This window comes from Saccostrea echinata, unplaced genomic scaffold, assembly GCF_033153115.1.
Source record: "Saccostrea echinata isolate AGI-Se365-2 ecotype Australia unplaced genomic scaffold, CSIRO_AGI_Sech_v1 ptg000040l, whole genome shotgun sequence".
Lineage (NCBI taxonomy): Eukaryota > Metazoa > Mollusca > Bivalvia > Ostreida > Ostreidae > Saccostrea > Saccostrea echinata.
In genome coordinates this window covers 2754628-2781784 of record NW_026889789.1, presented here as the reverse complement: position 1 = coordinate 2781784, position 27157 = coordinate 2754628, and the positions used below count along the sequence as shown (strand labels likewise).

The window sequence follows — 27157 nt, the reverse complement described above, 5'->3', positions numbered from 1 at the left end:
TCTTCTTGAGATTTTTTTTTTTTTTTTTTTTTTTTTTGCTACATTGCAATAAAAAAAAACATATCCCAATATGGTGCCCCATCCTACACAACATGCATGGGGTCATGACTTAAACAAACTTGAATCTGTTTATGAATCCCATGGGCCATAATGTTTATCACACCTAAGCTCTTCTGTTCTTAAGAAAATTTTTTTTCTATACATAATAATTGCATTAAAAGATTTCCCCATATTGTGCCCCATCCTACACAACACCCTGGGGTAATGACTTGACCAAACTTGAATAATATGCACTATCAGTTAAATGTCTGCACAATAATATATATCTACATGTAACAATGCCTTTGCTGTTCTTGAGAATGTGATCTTTTTTTTAAATCTATATATTCACGCGTTGAACTTTATATACCCATTTGTGGCCCCGCCTTTATGCCTAAGGCCACGATTTTCCATTACCTGTGAACACTTACTTATTAATTTTTCTTCTGTATGATTTAAAACAACTTCGATCTGTTATTAGATTCCCATCATATTACCAGCGGAGGGGGGGGGGGGGGGTCATGAATAGAACAAATTTGAATCTACTCTACCATATCATTAAACTTGACCCTGCAGTTCTTCAATATATGCTCATGTACACATGTATGTAAAACTTTAATCCCTTTATGTGGCTGTAGACTACTTGCCTCCAGAGATCATGGTTTGAACAAACTTGCAATTAAATATTCACTACATGACTTTGCTGTTCTTGAGAAGGATACTTTTTTTGTTTAATCCTTAGCTATATATCCACACGTCAAACTCTGACACCCAATTGTGACCCTGCCTCTGAGACCATGATATTTGAACAAATTTAAATCTCCACTACTTGAGGATGATCAAATTATCATCAAATGAATTTAAAAAAAAAACATTTCTTACCTAACTAAAAAAATATGTAAGAATGAAAGGAATATTGATCCTAAAATATGATGAAAGTCCATATATCGCTTATTCTTCGTCAATGTCTTTTAAACAATTTGAATTATATCCGCCTTGACCTTTGATCTACTTTTTATTTAGACAGCCAATGAGAATTCGGGATCTGTTGTAGATAATTAACGTATGAGTGACAAAAATACCAACCTATGTTTTTTTTGTTATGTTTTAATTCGCAGACGTCTTAGTGATAAATCACGAACACACGGCTCAATCATTTATCTTCATCGCTGTTTACATGTACATGTTTGTTAGCCAGCTTTTATTTATTTATTTCTTTTTTTTAATTTTTTTTCCATGCACATCAAAATCTCTTTATAGACTAAATTATGTCTGTCTCTATTATAAGAAAGCATATTTTCAATGTATTTTCTTCAGGTTTTTGATAGCTGAAGACTGCAACCTATCGGTATTTGAATTATCAATTTTCCATCTATATTGTCACAGCCATGTCACCTAGTTTTGTGGAGTATTTCTCGATGATTGCATTTATCTGTGAAATAACAATCTTTTTAAATTATGTATTTAAGGCAGCATCTCGTAAATTAAACTTTTCCCGTACAGCAAACAACGAGAGTATCAGTATCTAAAGCACTTTTAATATATACTTTTTCCTTGTAAAGGCTTAAAAACATCTTTTACAGTTAATTTTTGCCAATGAAATTTTAGTTAGAAAGAGAAAACAAGGTACCGATATTGCAGTTCCGCACTCTGTAATCTGTTTTGGTTTCCCCGAGATATTTAAATGCTACGTCAGTGAGAGTTTTTACCAGCCAATGGGCGAAGCGCTTTAAATTTGTATATCGCGCACAGTGAAGGTTACTAGTCTAATCTCTTTGAGAATTATTTTCTACGTGGAGTCGAAGAGCAATGTTTGTAATGAATTTATATATACTTGTATTTTTTTTTTTTTTTTTTTGTCGATTCCTTTAAAACGTCGTATCGTTACAGGGTTTCCATACGTTATCATTTTTACTACTGTAGCAAATCTATATACTCTGTAATACTAGCCTTCGTGCAATATCACACTCACTGAGTAATCCTCATTAAAGAGCAGTGAAGCGGGTGAATGTATTGAAGTAAGAGTTATGCATCTTACAAATAAGAGGCCCATGGGCAACATCGCTCACCTGAGCACGTTGGGTAGAAAAATTAGAAATCAGTTTGGCATTGAAAAGATTATATAAGTGATTGCAAGTACCCCCCCCCCCCCTTGCGAGAAAGGGGGGTTATGATTTATTCACACATGAACCTACACTACCTGAGGATGCTCAAATATTTCATTGACTAATCATGGCTTTATAAGCCTTTTCTCTGCATGTTTGATCTTATATTGTGACCTTGTCCTACCCCCAAGGAACATGATTTGAGCAAATCTGAAGATACCTTACCTGAGGATGCTTTTGAATTAATATGACTAATCATGGATTTGCTATTCTTGGGAAGAAGATTTTTAACGATTTATCCTTTGTATTCTCATGTAAAAACTTTGATCACCAATTTTGGCCCCTCCCTTGGGGGTTATGATTTGAACAATCTTGAATGTAAACAACACCGAGAATGCTTCCATATAAGTATGTCTAATCATTGCTTTACTGTTCTTGATTAGATTTTTAAAGATTCTACATATGTGTACCTGCGTAAATATTTGATCGCCCATTGTGGTCCGTCCCAACCTTTGGGGTCATGATTTGAACAATCTTGAATTTACACTTTCTATGGACACTTCCACAGAAATATGACCAATCATGACTTTGCTGTTCATGTGAAGATTTTTTAAAGAACTTTCCTATATATTTCTATGTTAACCTTTGTTTCCCATAGTGACCCCACCCTAGCCCTTTCCACAGAAAGGTGGAAAAACCTAAAAAAAAAAAAAAAATAATAATAATGTCCAAATCCTGGAGTTTTCCAATGCTCGACCTTAAAACAACAAAAAGTTGGGGGGGGGGGGGGGAACCAGCATCTAAAAGAAAATTTACTATAGCAAACTAATACGTATGCTAAAAAAAGCCCCCCCCCCCCCCGCTTTCTACGGACCTGCAGGCATGCTTATGAAACCATCTTAGGACTAAGACATCTCTTCAGACGAACTTTCGACATATCGGTTTTTCTAATCTCTGTCCTACTATAAATTTAAGACGGAGACGAGGTTATCCCAAGACATATCTTAGGTGATCAACGAAGCGCTGGTGCCAGGAAAACAACTAGTAATTATTGAATGTACATTGTTTATGTAATTTAATCCAATTTTTGTAAAATATTAATTTCTTTTATGAATCAAATCAATATAGTTTACTTAACATTGTGCCGTGTCACAGTGCTGTATATCTGTATATTTAAGTATGTACCTGAATAAAGGAATACAGAGAAAGTAATAAATGAAAATTCATTCATTAATTGATGTAGTAATCATGTCGCAGGTTAAAACGTTCTCAAGTATTTTATTCAAACTCTTTTGTAATGCATATAAACATTATGTATACATGTGTAAAAATTACCATTTTGACAACTATTTTAGTTATATATATTTTTTTAAAATTATTTAAGAGAGAGAGAGGAGAGAGAGAGAGAGATCTATGTTGATTATACAGGGACAAACAACGACAAGAAATTATGGTTAGAAAATATATTTTATTCTTAATTTCCATCGGTCTCTATAGTCATGATAGTGTATGATAAGTTTAATGTTTTAGGGTAATGCTTCCCATAGTGGTGTTGCAATCTGGTATTCCCCCTTCAAAACTTTTTTTTCTCCTAATTTACTTATCCAGTGATACAAATATCTATGAATATAACAATGTATAAAGTTTCGTGTTTTTTTAATTTGTTTATTTCTTACTAGAGAGATTGTAGACAAGTATCTCTGTTATATATATTACAACTTAATATATGAAATCGGGATAAGAATGGACTAAATTCGTAATAGAAATCGATGAAAAAGCCCATTTACAGATTAAATTTACTAATACATATCATATGCGGATGCAAGCATTTCTTCCGTTTTCCGATCTCGGAGGGGGGGGGGGGGGTCCCCCACTCAAAAAAATTTTTAACTCGGATATTTTTTGACAGTCAAGGAAAACAAAACCCACCAACTTCTCCAAACCTGATAAACCTTTTCTTGTGTGTGTGTGTGGGGGGGGGGGGGGGAGGAGGGGGTTAAGTCGCTTGTCTTAACAAATAAACAGAATACGTTCCTGAATATGACTTTCCTAGCCATTTTACCAGGGGTCCATGTTGTCTAGGGGGTTAATTTACTATATACTTAATCATGTTAATACTAGTCTTTATAATAACTCCAAAAATCCCAGGGGACCGAACCCAGTGACCCCCCTATCCACTCCTTACATCTGCGCATGCATAATAATGGCATATGGACATCGGAACAATGTAATACATATATTTGTTTTACCAAAAAAAGAAAGAACGAAAACTGCTTAAAATGAAATTTACGACATCTTAATTTAAGATATCTCTAAGATACTTTCGTTTTACACCCTAAGACATATCTTAGGATATTCCTAAGATATGTCCTAAGTAATATATCCTACAACACGTCTTAAGACACATCTTAGGAAATTTTCATAATTATGCCTGCTGAAGATATTTAAGGAATGACTCTAATTCTTGGCCAAATTATTCGAGTATAACCTGGTTTGGGTAAGTTTACGCTTTATAATCCGCGAAGCGGATTATAAAAAAGCATAAACTGACCCAAACCAGGTTATACTAGAATAATTTGGCCAAGAATTGGAGTCATTCCTTATAATTTAATTTTAAAATCATTAAATAACTATGGGTGTAACATTTCGTTGCTTTTTATTAGTTCAAATTTGCCGCTCAATAATACAACCGTAATAACGGAAGTAACGGAAGTGATGGGAAGCGAAGGGAGGTAAAAACTGATACATAGGCCTAGCAGCCTTGTTGTTTGTTTACATGTGGTAAGAACAAACAAAATTAAATTATTTTCCTATATATTTCTTTGCACAACTTTGATCGCTCATTGTGACCCCACCCTAGCTTCAGTCAAGAAAAAGAAAAAAAGAAAAATGACTAAACATACCTGTATCACCACTACTAATCCCTTATTCACCTAAAAGTAGGTTCTATATAGTAATAAAATTTAATTTTGTTTGTATTCTAGCCTCTGATTGCTTAATATCCAAAAAGGAACACAAATTACTTCTGTATAACCTGGTTTGGTATGGGGACACCTCCCCACCTGACAACCAGCTGAATCATCTGTATCCATACAATCCTCTCATTTCCAGTCCTCGGGATTCATGGAAAATGCCAGATTTAATAAATGTACCTTTAACTTCAAACAATAATTCGATCTTACTACATGTAAACAAACAACAAGGCTGCTAGGCCTATGTATCAGTTTTTACCTCCCTTCGCTTCCAATCTCTTCCGTTACTTCCGTTACTACGGTTGTATTATGGAGCGGCAAATTTGAACTAATAAAAAGCAACGAAATTTTACACCCATAGTTGTTTAATGATTTTAAAATTAAATTATAAGGAATGACTCTAATTCTTTGCCAAATTATTCGAGTATGACCTGGTTTGGGTCAGTTTACGCTGTTTTATAATCCGCTTCGCGGATTATAAACTTAAGCGTAAACTTACCCAAACCAGGTTATACTCGAATAATTTGGCCAAGAATTAGAGTCATTCCTAAATAACAGTCTTACACCAACTCTCCTCTGAATTTCTTTTACTTCTGACTATACTTTATCTTGTTATTATTCGGTCTAGTTAATCAAATCGTACATGTATATTCATTTGGATCAAAGGACAAATATCCTGTCTGGTTATTAACAGTCATGCCATTCAATTAATGAAAGGGTGGAGACAAAAATTAAACCTAAAGCATCATACCTTCATGTGATATTCTCAGTGAAAACCAGGTTCCATCCATTTTACACTCAAGCTGATAACAAAATTAATTAAGACCCCAATTTTCAATAAAATATTCTTTAAGTTTATAGTTTTTCTCGTGTAGTATTAATATGTACAAGTCTGAAAAAAGATCTATTTAGAAGCCCACTCATAGTTCCACCCTCCCTTGTTTTAAGTGAGTCATACCGGTATTTACTTTTAAGATAAACGTGGTTTAGATGAAGACCAGTTGGTTGCCCCTCCTCCCCCTTTTAACCACTCAGATTTCTCATAACATTGCAGTACATCCGCCTTAATGCATTCCTATGTTTAAAAGGAAGTGAGTCAATCTATTTAAACCGTTATTTATCGTTCACGGAAATGGCCGATTAGTTACGATTGCCTATAATTTAAATTGTGAAATTCAGGGGGTTTCCACAATGTTTACCTAATAACCCCAGTCTATTTATTCGTATTCCCTTTAAACCAATACAATGATAGAGGGAATATTAGAGCTGGAACGGTGGTTCTTTACCAACCAACCTTTTACGAAACGCTTGTTTTGTAAGATCATTCTCTTATGCATTATTTAATTGATCGCTATTTGTTACATAGATCTGCACCTTTTGCATTTACATGTAATTACACATGGTTGGGAGGAGATATACATGTATTTCCAGAGTGTCTAGGATTTAGGGGATCAGTATGGAAAGGTAAGTCAAAATGGAATTGGGGGCGGTGGTGGTGGTGGGGGGTGGGGGGGGGGGAGCGGTTTCGAATCCTAGACTAATTTGTCGCATTTTCTTTTAACATTCTTATGAATAAATGACTACATCCGATACATAGAGGTCGCGTCATAGAGCCAACACTGACTGGGTAGCACGAGACTCGGATATGGTTTACATGTAACATCCCTAGAGAGAATACACATTTGTAAATTATGTAACTTCAATGAAATTTGCGATGAATTTCATCACTTATTTAAATGTACCGATGTATCTATAAAGAACTCTTGTGTTACAATATGTATTTACCAAATTATTTTCAATCTAATCCATGTGTTTTGAAATTTGAAATGCTTTATAACGTAACAAATATTAATCAAGTGAACTTAGCAAAATGTGTTTACTAAACCTTTGGATACTATAATAAATTATACACAGACGGTGTTCCAGGACTTTTTTTCCAAGGGAGTGGGGGGCTTCAGTATATACATTTAATAACTCTGCAAATTCCAGGGGGTCCGGATCCCCCCCCCCCCCGATCCGCGCATGATATTATAATTCAGAGAGTTGGCTCGCTTGGTTAATACATGTACTTAATAACACTCTGATATCCCTTCTTCAGGCATGTTAACATGTGATATTTCTGTTCTTAAACTTTGTACATATTTTATCTTTTCTGTACTGTTTTTCATTAATGAGATTAAGGTAGTATGGGATACCTCCACGTTCTGACGTATTTCCGTTTGAAGTATTGTTTTGATTTGCATGAGTGCTTATTATCGGGTCAAAATTTGTAGATACACCGTTGAAAAGAACACTCTGAAGCCTATTTCAATGCAAGTTCTCACAAGTCGGCATTTTAAGTAAAAACAGACAAAAAAATCGCAAGTATATAAATTTACTTATAATTGTACAACGGACATTTAAAAAAGCAAACCCCTGTAAAAGGTAGTTTCAACATTTCAACGTTTTGAACACTTCTAAGCAAAAGCTGTATTTCAATTGTTTGAGTAACTGTACAGCACCTTGTGTGCGGTGAGGCATGGATAAGTGCGATTACTTCACATTGTGCTGAATTATCACCAATCAATTATCACGTTAACCAGAGCTGGACTTTTTTGTTATTTAATTCAAGAAGTAACTGTTTGGTCACAAATCAGCTAGTTGTTGTATATAGTCCCAAAACGTTCAGATGAATGCAATTGCTCTGAACAAGACACGTCCTGGAAAGCGATTGTCCATGCATTGTTTTCAAAACCGCTCAAAGTTGAAAACTACAAAGTGCGATTTTTTTATGGTTGGGAAAAAATGCTCATCATTTCTAAAATAGCACCCAGGTTTTTTCAACCCTTGGAAAATAAAGAAGGATAACTCTTCCGCTCGGATCTTTTAATTCAAAAAATTTTAAATGCATTTTATATTTTCCATTTATATATATATTTTCAATTTGTTTATTTCACTTTGCTAACATATCAAGATACATTCTTATTGTAGACTTTCATGAAATTTTATCCATCTGTTTTCAAGAAATAAAGTTTTCCCAGTTTTTTACGCTTATTTTTTGTTGAAAATTAAAAAAAATACTAAGACATATTTCTTGTCATTTTTGTTTTTATAAACACTTTATATTAGCAAACGCCTGCCTATAATATTAAGCTTATGAAAAAAGATTTATGCAAGAAAAAAAGTCGTTTTTGTATTTCTCATTAAAATAATTAAAAAATTATTAAAATTACACTTTAATATACTGAAAGGTGGGGGTATTTCAAATCCTTCTAATTTGGGTACATAAATATGTAGGAGAAGTTTCGTTTGGTATCCCATATCACCTTAAGTTCATTGTCACGTGCCCTGTATGTAAGAATATGCTGCAAAATCGTTCAAGGATACATTGATTTTGCAATTATCTTGCGTATAATGAGAATTAATTTGCTGCAAACCATAGGATCACATTAAAATATAAAAAGACTTAATGCTCCACAAAGCAAGTTTAAATTAATCAAATTTAGTATTATAGGTATACACTAATACAAATCGCTGTTTGTTTACCTTGACGATGTAAATTCAACTCCACGTCAACTATTTCCACCTCTTAAACAGGAGAGTTCCTATCTCGAAAGAGGCATCTCTATAAAAAGTGAAAGAATTTGTAATTTTTGTAATTTTGGGGAAAAGGGTGAATCAGATGAGTTTCACCTTTTGTTCAGTCTTAATAATTTAAACGAGGAAGGTGTAAATTTTTACATCAGGATTTATGCAAAAATAGAAATACAATTAGTTTCTTTTTTCTGATCCCGGGTTAAGTATGTATATCGGATAAAGCAAATGCTGCAAAATTGTTATGTGATCAATTTTTTGAACAATGAAACAAAATCTTTATTTCATCACCTGTAAACGCTTGTTCATGTGTTTGTTCTTAAGGAGATCTTGTCTAGATCTATGAAGTCTAAGGGATTTTTGTTGCATGCATTTGTTTCCACATGTAGTAATGGACTCAATGTCCAATAAAATAAACCTCCAAACTGTTTAACTTTAGTTTTCAAATTAATTCAAAATATTAATTCATTTTGAAGAAACCCCTTTTTACATATATTTTAAAACGTTTGCATTAAATTCGTATGAATGTTCAGCGTAATAACCATTTGAACTGAAAACCAACAAAGTCATAAACGAAACGTGCATAATTTCTATCTACGGTAAATCTAAAAAAAAAAAAAAAAAAAAAAAAAAAAAAAAAAAAAAAAAAAAAGCAGTAAATGAGATAAACTGGATTCCTTCCAAAATCTGTTTTACTACAATATTATTACAGTTTTATTACAGTATCACTTTATTGCTTATAATCATATTTTATCTTTATAGGTTTATGGATATATTGTCAGGGAAGAAAAATCAGTTGAATTTGAATATAGTAAAAAAAAAAAAAAGAAAGAAAGAAAAAAAAAAACCTTGTTTAAAGGAAAGGCACCTGGGCCACTCTCGTCGCTTCGAGGGGCCATTCCATATAAAGTGGTGTATACATCTCGCATGATAAAAGTTTATCCTAGAAGTAAATTATCGGTTTTTAATGAATTTGTTCAGGACAGAATCAAGTCATTTCGGACCAAAATGGCATTCCGAAAACAAGAAAACCATTTTGTGACGATGTAGAGATCCCCCTAAAAATCATAAACTTCTGTTCAGATTTTGTATCATGTTTGTACTCTTGTGCTTCATGCAGGGCCTTGAATAAAATGGAAGTTTCAGGAAAACTCAGTGAATGTGCATGGTTAAGGTCTTATATATATATATATATATATATATATATATATATATATATATATATATATATATATATATATATATATATATATATATATATATATATATAATTCCATGATTTTTAGTGTCAACGAGGTATACTGTACCTGATATAATATAGGTGTATATATTATATTATACTTCTATGTAACTTACTTGAATTTGACTTCTGAGAAAAATTTGTTAAAAAATTGTTATCCTCTGAATGATGGATCCAAGTTTCAACTCTGGTCAACTTCCAGCTGCAGATATATAAAGAATAAAATCACAAATGAGGTAAGTTAAGTTTGACATTTTAAAGAATTTACATGTAAGCACAACACTTACATTTTTTTTTTAAATCTTGAACCGGCCTGACACACTAGATAAACCGACACCGTGTACACCTGTATGTTCTAAATTTTGAAATCACCATGTGGGTTCAGAAACGTGACATTTTCAAGTTTTTTATATGCTGTATATAGTACCATGTGAGAGATTATCATAATGACTAGATCGTGCATTTATACAAGCATGACTTTGAGTCATTGTAAACTTTCAAAAATAATTTTAAAAATGATCATTTCTTCATATGCTCTATCAAATAATTAATTCTTTTCAAGTACTTTGGGATGATTAAATGCTAAATGTATGTAAAAACAAATGTAAACATTATAGCCTCCCCACTTTCTTTTAAGATTTTTTTTTTTTTTTTTTTTTTTTTTTTTTTTGAAATCTTCAACTTCCAACCATCCCATGTAATACCCCCGCTCTGATGTGAACATATCCTCTCATGTTGACACGGAATTCATAGAAAAATGAATTCCACCATTTGGCATGCCTCAAGAAAGAGTGTAGTAAAATTTCAAGCATCTGCGATGAGTAGTTGCTGGGAAAACTACGACGGAAATTTGTTATGGACAGACGCAGGGATAAACAGGAAGTTGATATCAGATTCAAACAAAAATGAATCCCACCAAAGGGTATGCCTAAACAAAGAGTGAGTCGAAAATTTCATTCACGTCTGCGATGATTAGTTGCTGAGTTGCTGAGAAAACTGTGACGAAAATTTGTTACGAACAGACGCATAGATAAACAGGAAGTTGACATCGGATTGGAACAAAAATGAATCCCACCATATGGCATGACTAAACAAAGAGTGTGCTAAAATTTCATTCAGTTGCTGAGAAAACTGACAAAATTTTGTTACGGACGGACACACAGACAGACATACACACAAGGGTAAAACAGTATACCCCCCTCTCCTTCGGAGCGGGGTATAATTAATCATTGAGAGTGTCATTAGACATACGTGTGATGTTTTGTTATTTTAAATTACCGGATATTATTGTTTGACTGGTGCTCCTGTCCAAACAGTAACACCGTTTTCTATATAAATATCTCAAATATCACAGGTTTATCCATTCTAGAATTGGTCGATATACATCAAAATTTATGCACACGTGTGCATTATCTTCAGAATCACTGGTCATTTTTTGTCTATACCAGATCCTGAATTTTAATAATTTTTGCATGCTTGGTAATAATGTCAGACTAACTATGCATCACATTATTACGTCTTTAATAATGTCTTGTTTAGGGATTCTTGTGACATAAGCACGTGGTATCTGACAATATCTGGCTTACATTTGTAACCAGAAAGAAAGAAAATTGTTTTTAAAAAATAGGAATATCAAGAGAAGAAGTTCAGGTTACTCAGTATTTGTTAGATAAAAAAAAAATAATAAAAATATACTAAAAAAGAAAATAGCAAGAATTATATTATCTATCTAATTTGATAAATAAAGAAGAAGAATATAACATACTATGATCTGTCTCCTTAATCCTTTAAACAATACAGATTGTGAACAGGGGATATATATGTACAACACGGAAAAATAGAATGAGTAAAATTCCGTTCACTTCCACCGTGAACTCTATGTCTGTTCACACAGAGAATAAACGTATATTACTGCAAATCAAATTTGGACCGTGTTGACATGGAGAATTTAATATAAATATAATCGCCGAACAATTGGTACAAAACAATATTATGAGGAAACATATCAATCAAAATACGATTCAGCGATAGTATAAATATTGTATTTGCAAAGAATTTCCTTAACGACCATAGAAGAACCACGCACGCTAACTCTCGATTCCCGCCTATACATTTTATACCCATGTAATTCAATATAAATGGCAGTTTGACCATTAGAACTTGATTGAATGCAAAGAAGAGTTCATTATTAATTGATTAATAATTTTAAAACCAGTGTCAAAAACTTAATTGCTCTTATTTTCGACTCTTTTCAAAAGGGGGGTTGAAAATTTTATCCATTGAAATCAGGCTTTAAAATCGCTAAATTTTCAAAAATGCATGGAAACGGAAAAACGACCCTTAAAACTTTCCGTATGTTTGTATAAAAAAGATTTATGTAAAATTCAGCATAAAAGATTGATAAAAGACCTTATTTTATTAGTAATCTCCTTTCAAATTGATAATTAAATGACCATTTTTACGGGGGTTTTTTGTCTGTAAACATACCCCCCCTCCCATGAAACAACAAAAGCTTTGGTATGAATTTGTGAAATAACAATTCATAAAACCCATAAAAAGGAATTTTTGTTTCACGGGGGGGGGGGGGAGAGAGAGAGAGAGATGTTTTAAAAATATTTTCCGTTTTCCGTTGATTTCTATTGTGAAAAACGCAATTTTTACCAAAATTAAAGAGTTATCTCTCTTAGTTTTCCCAAATAAATTATGTTATATGAAAATTCACATAAATATCTACATAAATATTAAAAAAATCATTCAAATATGTTAACTTTTGAAATTTGACTTGGAGGTAGGCGGCAGAACAATACTATCGTTCGCAGTTCTTTCAGCATGATGCTTTAAACTAGCAACTTCTTACTTACTGAAGACGGAGTATTTAATATAATATTCTCTTTTATATTAACCTAAATGAGTCTTAATGATACATCTATATGCTAGCAATGGTGCAGAAAGTTTAACAAAGGAATATATAGGAATAAAATTCAATAAATCTTGTTAAATCTTCTCAAGAACAGCGAAGACAAAATTAGTTATATTGATATGGAAGCACCATCAGATCCCGAGGATAAGGTGGGGCCATAATGCGCTATTACAGTTTACCATACTGATAATTAGTGGGAAAAAAATTTAAAAATCTTTTTTCTCAAGAACAGCAGAACAATATTTAGTCAAATTGACTTGGTTAGTAACGTGAGGTAGTGCAGATTCAACTTTGATCAAATTATATGATTACATCCATACATGAATGACACCTGGGGGTAGGGTGGGGTCACAAAAGTGATAGAAATATTACATAGGAATATATAATGGGAAAAAAAATATGCTCATGAAGAACAACAGGGCTATTTTGAGCGTTGTTGCCAATGACCTCTTGTTCTTTTTCGGATATTTAAGTATACAAATATTATTTACTTTCATCTGTAATTGTATAGATACGACACAACCTAAAATGGAAGACAATTTTCAAAATTAAAAATTTCAGAATAAGGCCATCTTTAAAAAATTGTTTGTTTGCCCTCTCCCGACCAACTGGCTAAAAATTGCCCGACTCAAAAACTTTTTTAACATACAGGAAATGATTTTTTTTTTTTCCTTTTTATACCTGAATTTTCTCGATATATGTTGAAATTTTCTAGGAAAAAACTTTTTCTTCCTACCTACCGTCCAAGTTTTTATTTTTACCCCGAGTCAGGAGAGTCCGGCAACGAAACATTGATTTTAAAGATGGCCTAATCGCGCCCATTTCAAATTTCTAGATGGAGAGGATATATGATCAAGCTACTGATATTAGTAATGCATGAAATTTAATCAATTGAAGTGCAACCATCTTACCGTTAGAATTAACAAAACCATATTTGATAAATTACAATAAACTGTTCACAACAAACTAGGAAAGGAATATGAATAACTGAGATTTTTGCTTGAACGCGTCCTTTTCTGCTATATTGTGTTAAAGTCGATATTAACCAGGAAATAAAGGTTTACTTTTTTCTAGTACTTACTAGACAATTGTAAATATTCTAGGAAATAACTCAGAACATGCATTATACACCTGTACCAAAAGCATGCAATATAGACAAGGTAAGAGAAACTATACTTGCATGTTATGTTAATAACAAACCTTGTTAGCAAAATTAAATCACTATATCATGAAAACAAAAATAATGTAAGTGTATGTACATATACATATATATTCACGGAAGCTTTTTTTTGTAAGTTAAAATTCCTTCTTTCATTTTCTGGTAAACAAGTACTGACGTGTATAGTTCACAGAAATATGCGAGATATACTAGTACATGTATATGAATCACATTTGTAGATTCGTTTCTATTTTCAGTGTGCAGTAAATACAAAATAAATAAGCTGCCATGTTGTAAATTCTTTATCTTTTATCAGAATTTACAACATGCTATCCTAGCAGTATAGAAGTGCAAGGCAAAATACACCAGTAAACATATATCTTATGTGATAAAAGTCACTATGGTTAATACATGAAAATCAAAACAACTGCAATTTTAAGGGAAATTTTGATGAACAAAATAAACTTTTTAAGGCTTTAATATTGACGTAGTTTGCTGAGAACTTACAAGTTATCTAATTATCAAAGACATGGTCAGGGTTGGTAAGTTTGGTTGATGATCTACAGGAATAATTTGACATTATAACATTAATAAGCAGAACGATGATCAAATACATTCTCTAGTGCAAATTATTAAAATATCATTATGGAAAAAATATATGTTTTCCTTATTGTTATCCTTATTCCTATGCCAGAAGATATCGAATGAAATTTGTCACTGGTTCAACGTTGACTCAGGACCCCTGACGTTGTGAGGATGACGAATTGTTTGATCATTATCAGTTTCTTCTCATCACAAGGGACACATGCAGGGGATTCTTACTCATCGATGGCACCTGATCCCACATCCGTTTCCAGAATTAAGTGTTTGCTCAGCTGACAGTTTTTATTAATTGGAATTTTGAGCATGATTATTGTCCGTTATCTTCACATTTCATCTAACGGTCATTTAAGCCCAAAGCCTCATCGATTACTGTACATTGACAAATTTCTACTGAATCAGACCATTTTAAAGAAAATGCATATATCTTATATACATGTAGCAAGAATGATTTATTTTGAATGGTACGAAGAAAAATTAGTTAATGCATCACCTTTATTATGTCTATCTTTGCAAAAAAGTGGGGGTAAGCCCCCCCCCCCCCCCCTCTTTGCGACACCTATGAAATAAATCTGATTTGAAAACTGCAGCGTAGAAGTATATGCATGACATGTAAATTAACATATGTCTAAATAAGCCCATGAGAAATACATATCTATACAAATAATTTATATCTTATTCCGAATCAGAAACAAAATGCAGCTAGAGGAAAAAAAAATTGAAAACCTAATACCGTACTTAAAAAAATCACCTGAATGGAAACTAATTCCTCATGTACAACTGACACAGATCTACAAGTAGAATTAAGAAGAAATACTAATGTCCATAAGCCTCAGGACGAATAGAGATAGTGAAAGTTGTAATTCCATGAAGGCCTGGTTAACCGTAAAATTGCATTTAGAATAATGGTTAATGAATGGGTTTTTTGTCCTTCCCATTGCCAATGGATGCATTATATTCTCCGTTGTAATAATATACAAAGTGTAATTTAATCTGGAAAATGACAACCATGCTATTATTAGTCCCCTACCGGTGAAACCGGAGGGAACTATAGGTTTCCTCTGAGTCTGTCCGTCCGTCTGTCCGTCCGTCTGTCTGTCTAGCTGTCTGTCTGTCTGTCCCTCTGTCTGTCTGTCAGTCTGTCCAACTTGGTTTTCCGCACTTTTTCCCTAAACGCTAGCAGATATTAAGCTGATTTTTGGTATGTGAGTGTATCTTGATGAGTTACAGATCAAGTTTGCATTTCGTTCCGCTTCATTGACTTCTGACGGAAATACGGCCATTTCAATTTTTAGGGTTTTTCCGCATTTTTTGTCTTAACGCTTTCAGATACTGAGCTGATTTTTGGTATGTGACTTTACCTTGATTACTTATAGATCAAGTTTGCATTTCGTCCCGCTTCATTGATTTTTGACGGAATTATGGCATTTTCAATTCTTAACGGGAACCAGATTACACTTGCCGGTAGGGGACTAGTATTGCTAATGCATACTCTCAGAATGCTTGTTTGACAAGCAAAACATTAACATTTAAGTACAACATACTGAATGTCACTCTGTGGTAGCAGTAATAATATCACAAACGAAGCTGTAATGCAGAATCACTGTGAAAATCAAGAAAAATACGTTCGTGCATGCTCCGACTACCTTGGAGGAAGTTGGAGAGGACAAGATATAGATTAGAGGTAAACTCAAAAAGAGAAAAAATAACAACAACAATTGAAAGACGTTACCAATTGCCTAGAGCACATATATAGGAAGGCAATTAATACATGTATATACTCATTTAATTAATGTGATACAGTAAATAATAAGTTGATTGGGGTTGTTCAAGATAACGGATATGAAAATACAAAATCAAAGATATCTTACAGAAATCCCTTATTGTATGCAATGTTTAGTCTTATCTGGAATTGTCGGCATAATATCCGAAATGTGGACAATATGCAAAACATGTGATTCTCTAGGCAGAATTATACTCTGTCTAAACCCAAAATCGATACAGGACAAAAATTAATACATTACTATATTATGTAGTTAATTTCTTTAACCGTTTTTTAGATTAACTAAGTAGAATTCGTATTATGTATTACATGAAGCTGATTCAAAATATTACCTGAAATGTTTCTTTCGAATCAGTACAAAATATAAGGAGAGAATCTTTAAAGGGAGTATATGAAAAGGACAACTTCTTTCGGTCGGGGGTTATAGGTGATAATGTCGTTCTCTTGTACATGTTGATCAAAAACATTGACGTCAACATTAGTGTTGACTTATCATTTAGTTTCTATTGCAATCAAAATTGTTCTTCCACTGAAAACATTGTACATTCTTCGACAAATATGAGCAAATAATTAGGGATGCGCGATTTTATCGGTATACCGGTATATCGTGATTTTTTATTGCGTGATACGTATCGTGATACGGAGACTGAAATACCGGTATTTGGTACATGATTTTAAATTTCAGAAATTATTCATGTATTTGTTCAAACTATTAAATAACAATTACAGGAAGTGTAAAGAATGTTGAAAAAGGTTAAACAATGGCATCCAAACAAGCTTTATATTATAAAAATAAAAATTTGAAAAGTGAAGCAATGTTTGTTAATTTAGTTGTCTATCACATCTGGTGCTGGGCTCGTGGTTAAGGAACAGTAACTCAGTAAGACTCATTAAGTACGAACACGGATATAGTAAAGTTTTTTTTTTGGATCCTCGATAAAATTCTTAGCAATTCTTTGAAAAAGTCTATAATTTTGACGAACTCTGATATAACAAATTTAGTCTGAAGTACAGCGAACTGATATTGTATTCCGTACGGGTTTTAAATATCTTTATCTTGGTTAATCAAGAATAATAATTAGGACAATACCCGCTCTGGGACAAGATATTTCTCAATTTACAAAGCTCAAAAAGAGTCAATTCTTTTAAAAATGCGGTGTAAGTTATGTCAACTTTAAAACTATATATATATATATATATATATATATATATATATATATATATATATATATATATATATATATATATATATATATATATATATATATATATATATATATATTTATATATAACTTTAACAAATAAATAACTGATTAATTAATGTCAACACTTTTAAACAACTATGGGGATATAAATACGGGTTGGTCACAAGATCAAATTCCATAAAACCCAAAGGGCTTTATGGTAAATTTGACCTCGCACCAACCCGTATTTATATCCCGATAGATGTTTGTAAATGATACCTTTTTACTTATATTTACATTCGTGACTTATATGCCTGATTATAATTTATAACGCGTGAAATGTTTTATTTTTCATACTCAGTGGCACGAGTTTGACCCCCCTTTATGACGTCACAGACAAATTACGTACGTCGAACATTTATGACATGAAGAAGCTGTGTTTATACGGATATAGGCGTTGCTTTCAATAGTTTTATATAAAAGAAAACATTTGCTAATGTAAATATTTAAGGAATATAAGTTTTGTGTGAGTTATTGGTGTGTAAATCACACAGACTTGTCACGTAAGCATATTTCATGAAGCGCGCTAGCACAGAGTTGTTATACAAACATTGTACACGTAGTTTGTACATGTACTAAAGTATATAGACGATAATGAGCCAGCATACTTCCTTTTTGTATTCACAGTATTTTCTTTATTTTCACTTTTGCTTTTGATTACAAAATGATTCGAGATATGAGGGATTTATTTAATGACAGCTTTACAACGCCCATGCAGTCTGTCGTTACATATGTTACTTCCTATATATATTTTTTTTCATTTCTCCGATATATATACAGTGTATAGGTACATTTAATAGTAACTATTGACAAATCTATATTGTTAATTATTGTGTTTCACCAACTTTCCTAAGTCTGGATGGTAGCCTTGTAATATTCAATGTGCAACAAAAGATAATGAATATTTCTATATTCTTTTAGCCACGTCAAATTTAAAAAATGCATTTGTATCTTAATTGTTGAAGTACATGTAAATATTCTTAAAATTACAGAGCAGGACACAATCAATAATAAATAGAATGCGACAAAGCTTCATTAAAACAATATTTAAACAAATAAGTTTAGGAACATGAAAACTAGTTCAAAAATTCTTATTCTTTTTAATTTTTTTACTTGCAGTTACAATTTAAAAGAAACCTAATTACATAATTTATTCTAAGGAAAAAAAAACGGTAGATCAATAATAAAAACAATTGAAAAAAGGGCACCGAATGGGAATTATATAAATTCCATTCATTTAAAAATTTAAAGATTAGGGACAAAATTCTGAGTTAGATGATATAATTCAGCGATACTTACTCGTACATGTACCATTGCATCAGCCTTTTAAAAAGGCCTGAATATAAATCCACTTGTAAATTTTATGACCTGTCCATGTACAAAGAGCCATTAATGCATTCCCAGCTGCGGTCTAATCGTAATTAATACCATGTTTGCCTGTCTAATAAATATTCCAACACAGGGGTAGTCTTAATTACAGGAAGAAAGCTATAGTACACTAATGTATTGCACGAATAAACTAATCCTACAAGTAGATAAAGTGGCCTTGCCAATCTAATCAAATGCATGATATACAGTCTCCTTCGCACAACAGAGACAGGCAATTACAGTCTAACAAGTACACTTCAAAGCATTCCTACAATAAAAAATCTTTCCTACGCTCCTCCATCCCTTGACATATAAGTCGTTATTTAAAAGTTGGGCTACAAAGCTATTTCATTTATTCCATGTTTAGGACTGGAACCAATCAGAAAACAGTTTTTATTGTAGGTAAGTTTTGTAAACAAATATGACTCGTCTTTAAAATGTAAAGTGTCAATATTGTAGGATTTGTGACTAGCAACATTGAATGAAACATCGGGGATTAATTTTTTGAAGATCGTCCTCCTTACAATCACAAAAGATATGCTCTTGAGTTGGGCAATTGATAACGACGGATTTGAAAAATATATTCTCATTGGTTAGTTTATAATAACCCACTATGTCATGTGTAACGACAAGCCCGACTTTTAAATAACGACTTATGTCAAGGGTTTGTGCGGAGTTCCGAAATCACAAAACCTTGACAATGTGAGGATGACGCTACTCATACTTCTAAGTCATCACCCACGGAAGATGACGTATACGTAATGACTTGCGATCTTTAACCTGTAGAATGGCGATTGATGATGACGCGATTTCTGAGTAAGAGATGTAATCAATATTGCTGGATGAGCGATCTAAGTGGACATCTTAAGCTCAGACGATACGTTCCTCAAAAATCTATTTTGTATTTCTTCGTAATATACAACAAAGTAATAATTGTTATCATTATCTTGTGATTTCTAATCTGTATTCAGAATGTTTCAAAAATAAATACAGGAATAATTGTGATATTGACAATATTGGTGATTTCCTATAGGATTATATAAGAAAAACCATCCTCTGGTATCTTGGAAGAATGCCTTGTAAGGTTCCCCATTTTTGTTTAAGAAACTTGTTGAAGTAGCAATAATTCACAAACAAATTCTTGGGAGCTATTATATATATTATTGAGAAGGTGTCGTCTGACCCTAAAGAAAAAACTACACAGGATTCATTAAGAATAAATGAGGTAGGGTTGTTTGCGTGATGCTGGGTCTTCAAAATTGCCATGATTTGAGTAAATTGTGGTCATGCTGCGTGTGCGCTTACATGTCTGCAGTTTGTGAATACATCAACCAAAGTGTGAATCGAAGAATTCTCAAAATAAAGAAATCATACTGAAAAAAAATTACATGTACGCATTATTTATGCGATACTGAATACAGTGAATTAACGGAGAATTTTTTTTGTGTCCTCGTCATTCGATTACTTATTGCCTTGTGTAAAATTAAACAGTATTCAGCAATAGTATTTTGACTGAAAGAAATTTTGGCACAATTTAAGTAGCTGCAAATAAATAGATAAAGATTTTTAAGAATCATTGTGAGTATTTTCACGGAAGTATGCACTATTTGTTTTGTTTTTTTCTTTGAAAACAGAATTTGAAAGAAAACTCTGCCTATCTGTCAATCTTTGATTTAACTGACCTGGAACCAGGTGCAAACTGTACAATTAACTCAATTCAAAACACAAGCACTTAACGTTTTGAACCTCTTTCTTCATTGAAAAAAATATCCCCATACTATTATTGCATGGGGATATTTTAAGTTAAAACGTCAAGTTGATTCAAAACGCCAAATTCCGGCCATTCAGACAGTTCTAAATTCTACAGGCTTTCCGCGAAAATTGAAAATAGATGCAAGATAATTCAGTTCTGTTTTATTTAGATTTCCAAGAATACCTCTAATGTCAAGAACTGTCTGAATGGTCGGAATTTGTCCTTTTAAAAAGTCACACTTGGTTCCACCAATCCCGGCACCTTAAAGCAAAGTTGAAAAAAAGTGTTAAAAATCGTGTATTAGGAATAATTTTGGTTTTTGGTTTGGTAATTGGTTTTACAATAAGAAAGCAATGTTTGGAGACGTCCGGTGCTTAAAGTGAGGTAGTTACAGCGTTATTTTTAAAGAACAAGCCATGTAAACAATTTAACCAAATGTAGCAGATACAACAACACTGTACAGAGTCTGTATATCTTAATTCTTTAAAATTACAATGTCATTAGATAAACCTATTAAAAAAACCAAGACAGTTAAGTACCAGCTGGGCTGTGGAGTTATTTCATGAACACCGGAGACACTGAAAACGCTGTCCCCTGATAAATCTAGTCAGCTACTTTTAACCAATTATGAAGGTTAAGAAATAAAAGTAAGCGCATCAACACCCCCCCCCCCCCCCCCATCACATATTCGAAATTCTTAATTTTTTCACTTCTGACAAATTATGTTTTCTAATTTAATTTTGCTCGTCAAGAAATCTTTGTGTTGGTTTTTTGGGGGGTATTGGGTGGAACTCCCCCCCCCCCCCCCACCGAACAGAATAGTTCCTAGATCCTCGCCTGGAGGGACAATGTGAATCTCCATTACCTAATACTTGCCATATTAATATGGCTCACAAGTTTAGTTTTTTCCAAAAGCTAAGAAATGCCGCCAGTGAAATATTTCACCATCTAGTGTGATGAATGATTTCTTCTTAATCCAACGACGAAAGTCTAGACCAGTACCCCTAAAGGAATGGGCCTCAACTCTGTAAACTCTTGAGAATTGGCAATTAAGAGAACATTCTTTGACCAAAATATTATTTTATGACAGTATTACATGAACAGGGGAAACGACATCTGAATGTTACAAGAATGAATTGAGCTGCATTAATGCAACCCTCTCCATTTCTAATGTGGGGGGGGGGGGGGCTACAACTCCTCAAGATTTCCGTAAGTGTAAGTGCAGGAGTAATTCACTATCGCACAGATTTCAGCTCAAATTATTAGAAAGTCACTTTTTATTAGCTTTCTAAATCTAGCTGAGTTCAAAAAATCTAGTTATGCAAGACATAAAGTGATTTTATGTATGTTAAACTCAAATCCTCTATCGTTGCGAAAGTGTTTGCTTATTAACAGGACTTACCATGTCTGCTAATCAATCAAGATTTTTTCCCAGTATAATCACAATTTTTGCCCACTCGATGGATCAAATTTTGTAAGTCACCGAATTCGGCGATTGTGTTTACATTTCTTCCTGTTCCATTTTTTGTTTTTGTTTGTTTGTTTGTTTGTTTGTTTGTTTTTTTTTTGGTTCATTTTTTATAAAACGTACAGTAACTGCGACAGATATGTAAGTAGATAATATTATTGATCCATTTAGAAGCCTATGATTGTGAGAAGGAAGCTTTTATCTACATACATGTATACATGTGCATTGCGCCAAGTCTTTAAAGTCAGTAGATGACTCTTTTGTGAGGGATTTTCACATATCTGAACATTACGTTTAACTCAAAAATTATTTTTAATTCTATCTCGTGAAATATATTTATCTTTTAAGAATAAAAAAATGAACTAATATGTAATTTTCTTTTTCCTGGAAAAAAATCAAGGACATCAATTTCTTTAATATTCTTCTATGGTCTGTTAACTAAAGATATATACACTAGTATATGGAAAATAAAATTTAAAATTATGCACACGTATCATTAACGTATTGGTCGAATTTTGGAATAAACTTTTGATTACACCTATATTTCAAAGAATGGGGGCGTACAAATCGAGAACAATTACCAGCTCTGAGGCAATATATTTCTCAGTTTTCAAAGTTCATGGTAAAGAATTATTAAAAAAAAAAAAAAAAAAAAAAAAAAAAAGAAACCATGACTGTTTTAAGTGAAAAAAATGAATCTATTGGAGCCTCACGGAAAAGTGATGTTAAAATCTATATCATGTTTTTTAACAAATGGAATGTAAACCCATTCTTTATGACTATCAGGTAATTTTGAAAAAAAAAGATATGCTTAAAAAACTCACTGACTCAAGTAAATTATAAGACTGCATGCGTAGCGTAGTGGTGATCACTTTTAACATATCAGGCCCTGGCCCGTTGGAAGCAATTTCACTTCAAAGGGGGGGGGGGGGCACAAACATTTTCAAGGAGAGGAGGGGCACTAAAACTACCAAACATTCCTTGCCAAGCAAATTCAATGACACGACCCACCCCCACCCCCGTGCCATCCCCGGTTCCTACGGCCATGAGGCCTCACTTCAAGCTTCGAAAATTTCTTAAATTGAATGTAAAAAATACATTATCAACATCATTTTGGGAAACTTTTCCATGAACTTTTAAAATTGAGAAATATCTTATCTCAGAGCAAGGAATACCTTTGTGTTGCACGTTCCGTCTGAGTACATGTAAACTATTGTAGAAATGTTTTGTTGTTTTTTTCAGACATTTTCAACATTCATTGAAGGAAATAATTACATGTGAAAGTTTCGTGGAGGTTTGAAAATTTTGAGTGGGCCATCTTTATTCAGTCAGGAGAGGACAAACAAGCTTTTTTTTTTTTTTTTTTTAAAATTCCTTTATTTTTTGTTAACCAAAGAGTATAACTGTTATAAATAACAGTTAAAGGGTAGTTTAAATCTTCTTCCTGGGTATTAAACAACCTTCTCTGCATTAATTTATGCACATTCATAAAGTGAATAAAAATATTATTCCACTGAGATCAGTAAATATTCTATATGGCAATTATTATTATCAGAAACCTGCGACATTTCCTTAATAAAAAAAATAATAGTAAACAAACCTTGGCAGTCTTCTTGTCTTAAATGAAATGTAAATATTAATATTGCAACAGGAAGAACAAGTTTCAAATGAATCTCTTGTAATTCATGTGCAAGGTTTCGCATTACACGTAGATACAGCAATTGCATGTTCTCAGATCTTTCCGGAAGAGCTGGGAAAATATCATGAATATATTTACATGTACATTACCGTATGCAAAAGTGTTATACAAAATGGAGTCGCTTCCTTATTAATATTGTTAGGAACTTTGTAAGTTGTATAGAACTTGTTTACAATCATTTTGATGTAATCAATAAAACATGTTCAGAACAATACTGTTTAATCAATAATCTCTTCTGTAGTACATTGATTCAATGATGCATCACTCCAGACTCTATACAGGTTTCCCTGCGTCTATTTTAATGTATCTATAGAAGGTTGTCATGAACGCCTTTATTACAATTTTGAAGTTGATTTCCCGCTTGTTAGAAAGGCCCTTGAAGTTGTGATTGGTAAACCAGCTAGCTGATTTATTTTTTTGAGTTATATTTAGAGTTCCTACAATGTATAGACGAGTATCGGAATACGAACTTATTTAAACGTAAGGGCCGGTACACACGGCAAGGCTTGCCTTATAAGTCATGGAACTTAAGTTCTAGCCTTACCGTGTGTACACCCTTAAGGAAGCTCTAAACACTAATCAAAAATGCTTTTTGGACTTTGAGAAAAATAAAACTATCCTACAAATAGTACTCTTTAGTGTGCAGTGTTTAGAGCTTCCTTAATACACGTTTTTTCAAGCCTTGCAAGTCTGACTTACGAATAGAGCACTGCTCTATTTCTTAAAACAAGACTTAGCTGACATGTTTCTCTCAACCAATGAAATCCACTCACCCAAATTTCAATCTATTTTGATCAAACACGTGGGTAGATTGAAGGGAACATAAGTATATTCGAATAAGATAATGAAAATATCCGCAAATGCTTTTGTTCAACCTGCTCTTTTTTTTCAGAAGTGTGAATGCACTGGTCTGTAAAATTATTTCAAAGTCCTAGCTAGTAATCTATACTTCTATTTTAATGATATGCACTGTTTACGGCTCAAAAAAAAAAGAAAAAAAAAAAGAAAAGAAAACGTGGGATTTATGGAAATGTTGTTTATAATCTTGTAAGTCTTGCCTTAGCGTGTGGACGCCAGAGCCGTATGTCCTGCAAAACGTAAGGTTTTAGACTTGTAAGGCAAGTCTTACCGTGTGTACCGGCCCTAACAGATGTTTTGCATCATTGATAAATTTTACAGCATGTTCATTTAGGCATAAAAGTTTTTTCATTGCTAAATTGATTTTTTTTTTAAATCGCGTGACAAGAAACTGATCAAGTCGGATAAATCTGTTTCAAAACAGTTATTTATGAAGGATAAAGATTTACTGGAGTGAGTGTGCAGAAAGTGTTGAAGATTAGTGGCACAATCATTGAAATTCATCTTATGTAGACCCTTGAGGTGACATAATTCGATCAATATCAGTTCAAACATTTTTGCAAAGTACTTGATTTATATATTTTCATCAAGATTAGTAAGTTTGAAGGGGGGAAATGACTCAGTTTAGATCTCACCAATGATGTCAATGACTGTATCTATAAAACAAAGGATATACTGTATGTGTACTTAAAAAAGCGGGCTTCATATTTTAGCGGCTTTGGCGCGGGCAACGATGCGCTAATTCATGAATACCGCTAAGAAATAATATATAAATAATACATACTGCACGGATGTGTGTAGCGCTAATTCATGACTACGCCAACAACTCCACACCCAGTGATTGCGTTGAATTTTGAATACGCCAATTTATGTACACGTACAGTACATGCAGTTCTTCATCTTTGCTATTTATTTTCTAATATGTATTTCCTTCATAAATGTTTTCGAATATGCGAGAGTATACTCAGAGAATGTTTTTTTTTTTTAGTTTTTGTGAGTTATTGGTGTGTAAATCACACAGATTTGTCACGTAGGCAAATTTTATGAAGCGCGCTAGCGCTTCATGAAAAATATGCCTACGTGCAAGTCTGTGTGATTTACACAACAATAATTCACACTAAACTTAACAACATTCCTTATATATACATTTTACAAGTTTAAAAGCACCAATAATATACTCGATCAATATTTGAATTTCTTGCTGCCCTAATCTTGCATTTTTATTTAGGTCTCTGTAGCCTCATTTTGACGTCACTTTAGCGCGAGTTTCACTGTCTATATTTCTACGCGTGAGTATACACAAAAATGACTTTCAAATCAATTTCACAGTTGGCTTAGTAGAAAAACACAGCAAATGTAAATATTGTTTATTGAAGAAAAGATTAGACAATTGGTGTCTTTACCATATTTTTTTTCTGCTTACGAAATGTGTTTACTGCAAAATAACATACATTTTCGTTGTTTAAACATGCAGAAAAGAGCTTGTTTTATAAATTGTTAGAAAATGCATGCACGAATGATCAGTTCGTATAAATATTGACGACAGAGTTTTTTAAATTTTAAAAGGGCAATTTTGTGCATCATTGTGACCTACATGTACATATAGTACGCAAAAAAAAAAACAAAAAAAAACAAAACAAAACAAAAAACAAAAAAAACACGATATCTTGAATTGTAAATCACACAAATCCACTCTGTTAACTCTGACCGAGGCTTTAAATATCCTGTATAAGCTTTAGATTTTATATTGATTTATAGGGAAAATTCATAAAGCAGTGTAATGAAGCTTGTATTACATGCATGGATAACGTGTGTGATAATACTGAACGTTATGAAACTAGGTATATGAAAACATTTTTCTACAAACCTTACGTCACAGGCAATTAAGGAATATAGGTTGTTTTGTGTCTCGCAGAAGTCTATTTGATTAGCTTCTTTCCATTTGTAAATAATGTTATACAAATCCAGAATCATACAATTCGGAATAACGACACTTCGATCATCAGAAAAACAATCCCCAAACACTCCTCAACATCAGCAATTTCCCTGCCAGTTTAAACCCCTAATTATCAGATACTTCATGCATTTGCTATGACGAGCTCAACATATGTTGCCCTACTTCACTTGATAATGCTGCAGCCTGATCGATTTTTTTTTTCTTGATTTGAATGATGAAAAAATTGAAAAAAAGTCATTTTCTCCTGCATTTTATTAGAATCAATTATCCCTTTCTTATATCATAAAAGAAGGAAATAATTATGAATATAAAAATAGGAATAGAAATATGAATATTTGCAATAAAAAAAGTATATTAAATAGCCTACCAATAAATCAATGAATATTTATAAACCGTTTTCCAGGTCAATGAATGCAGCA

The 27157-nt window shown here is 32.8% G+C and overlaps 1 long non-coding RNA gene across 1 annotated transcript; it reads right to left on the bottom strand.

Annotated features, from left to right (window-relative positions):
- Nucleotides 1-8645: 8645 nt before the first annotated feature.
- LOC133200427 (uncharacterized) lies at nt 8646-26785 on the bottom strand. The gene is made up of 3 exons (XR_009722934.1): nt 26649-26785; nt 10046-10131; nt 8646-8720 (listed from the first exon to the last, which is right to left on the bottom strand). It is a non-coding gene; the product is annotated as an uncharacterized LOC133200427 (long non-coding RNA).
- Between the last annotated feature and the right edge of the window lie 372 nt (nt 26786-27157).